We start from the raw sequence: 2,875 nt of genomic DNA on the forward strand, positions 1-2,875 counted from the left end.
GAAGAAGATCCCTGTTCAGTTAAACTGGCCTTCTGCCTTGCTTACTTGACTTGCAGAACTTTGGGATTTCTATTCCTTTGCTCCTAGGAGGTGGTGCCTAAAAGCACCACAAGGGCACCTTCAAAAGGGTTTTCCCGGGGGATCTTGCTAACTAATTCCCTAAGCAGCCTCAAGTCTACTCTTCTCACACCCAGAGCTGAAGTTTTGCTGCCACCTTTCCTTTTCCTCCTGCCACCAGAGCTTTTAAACTCAACTGCTTCATGGTAGCACATGGGAATGCATCAAGGTCCTTTCAGAACTGGTATTCAAGACACCAGTTCTGTATGTTCAACACAAGGCAAATGAATAATTGTCTCAGATATCGCTTTTTACATCTGAGTTTATCACCTAACCCCTTGTTCTATGTTTATACACTAGACAGTAGGGCCTAAATTCTGCCCCTCTTTTATCAGTTACATAAAATTCAGGACTTGACACTTTCCAAGTTAACAGTGGATGGAGACATCCAGCATCCCTCTTTGAGTTCAGATCTTGCCTATGAAAAATATCATGAAAGATTGGAAAACAGAGGCAGTATAACTAGGCATTACCTAGATAATGTGCCGGATGCGCAATTAAGTTTGATGCAATATTAAACTCCCTGTTCATTATTTAAGAAATTTTGATATCTCAGCTATCTCCTGTTGAAGAATTAGCCAGTCAGTGCCCTAAAGTGCAGGGCATGTTTTGAAACTGTCTGATACCAAAGCCATTAACAGATAGGCATACATTAGGAGATCTGTCATGGGACTGAGCATCCAAATACCTCTCGTAGACCTATCATAGTATGGGTAAGGCTGTACTGCACAGCAGAATTAAGACAGGATTATGGCCTGAGCTGGAGTACCTATGCTAATACAATTTCAACAGCTTCGGTAACAACCAAGACAAGTGTCAGTGTTGTCAAGTTTGTACTGTGGTGTAGCCTTAAAAATCTGTAATGCTACATCTTGCTGCTGATTTTCACCTGTGTTCAAAAAATCAAGGCAGGACAGATGTGACAGCTTCTGCTATGAGGCGTGCACTGCAACATTGATTTCAATGCTGAAAAAAGGCTGCTGGCTGGAGTGAGCCTTGTAATCTAGAATGAAGAAAGAGGCCAGTTGGCAACTAATTTCCTGCTGCCTTTTTTCCTCTAAGAACTAAATAAATTTTGGTGTTTGGATGGGGTTGCTGAAAGTCACAAACTTTTTAAAAGTTACTTTTCTAACTACTTCAAATTCTTGAATCTAAACAAGTTCCACCCACTTCACATAAAAGCAAGTTGTTTAATGGCGAAAAAAGTGGGAGAAAAATGAGTCCTTAACTATAAAATAGCCCATATATTTTATTTCTCATTAATGAAGGAGCTTTGTAAGCAGAGGAGTGTATTATATCTTTGCATTCTCTCTGTCAACCATGGAACCATGAAATAAATGATGTGTATTTGCCTCCTTGAATACACTCCTCAGTTGCACTTTGCCCACTAATCTCTACTGGAATTACACCTAATATTCCAAGCTTCTGTTGAGATGTCAAACAGCCACTTCTTCTGATAGAAAAGAAAAAACTGCCGCAAAAATATTTCCTTCTTTTCCTCCAAAACCATATCTTTTTACATATGGGGTTTGAAAACAACAGCTCACTCTAGGATTTATGTTTGACATGAAGTCCCAGTAATTTGGGAAACAAAAGAACTAACTGAAATTTTTTCCTTGTTAAGATACAGATCTGACAGTGCCTTAAGCTAGGTATGTGGGTTTGCTTTCTGTAACTAGGGGGGGAAAAAAAAGCTATATAATTTTTACAGCTTTTCTTCTTATTTTCTTTTTTTTCTGTGTTTTTCCATGACTGGTGGCATGGAAAGAACCTCTATCTGTGTGTCTGTTGAGGAAAAGTAGATTGGGTCTGTCATTATATCCATCGGTATTCCCACAGGAGATTCCTACAGCAGATTCCTGTAAGAATGGTGACAGGTCATGCCATGAGAAACCCTAACAGGCTTTTTTAAAGGAAGTGTGAGACTGTCAAGAAGAATTCCCTTGGCCACACGTAAATGGGACATGGTGCAAATTATTTCTTATACCTAGTCACTACCATAGGCATCTGACCATGAGGTATGGTGTCCCAGGAAAACCATGTGCACAAATTCCTCCCACAGCATGATGTTCCCTTTGCAGGCACCTTGCCTTCCATCTCCTGTTTCTTTGAACTGCACCAGATCTCCTTGAAAGAGCCCAAAGAAGGGCCGCCTGTCATGTCACCAGCTTTTACTGGTGGGACTCGCCCAAGTGCCAGATTGTTCTAATGGGTGAAACAAAGGCAGATTTTTCTCCCTGGAAGCCAAGTGATCTGGGCCAGCTCAGACATACCTGAAGCCATGTGTGTAGGGAAAGTGGTGCGTCAGTCATATATGTGGTATCTCTCCCATTACAGTGCAGATGCAACTTATAGGTCTAACTTTTCAGAGACTGTAATGATCGTCAAAAGGCATCCCAAAACAAACACACAAACCCCCAAAACAAGCCCAGAGAAGCAAGAAAGCCCAAAGACAGAAGGAATACTAATAATATTAGCAAAGCTGGAAATAATATCAATAAGCTGGAGATTAGTTGAGACATGGAAGTTGTGGCAGCTTTTGAGAAAGAAAAAAGAAAGAAACTACAAAAGGAGGAACATTTTCTGTTGAAGATACTAGAGAGACCTGAGGAACAAAATAAAGCTTAATTAAAGGACTCTGAGTCATTCAAAATAATACAGAGATAACACTGTACCATCTCTGATGGTGTATTTGAAAGCCTTTTATTGATGGACATGGTGGTTTAGACAGGACTAACCATGAAAGTAGGCTGGTTTG

Source organism: Empidonax traillii, unplaced genomic scaffold (assembly GCF_003031625.1).
Source record: "Empidonax traillii isolate 1590-97213 ecotype Southwest subspecies unplaced genomic scaffold, ASM303162v1 scaffold423:size1405600, whole genome shotgun sequence".
Taxonomy (NCBI): domain Eukaryota; kingdom Metazoa; phylum Chordata; class Aves; order Passeriformes; family Tyrannidae; genus Empidonax; species Empidonax traillii.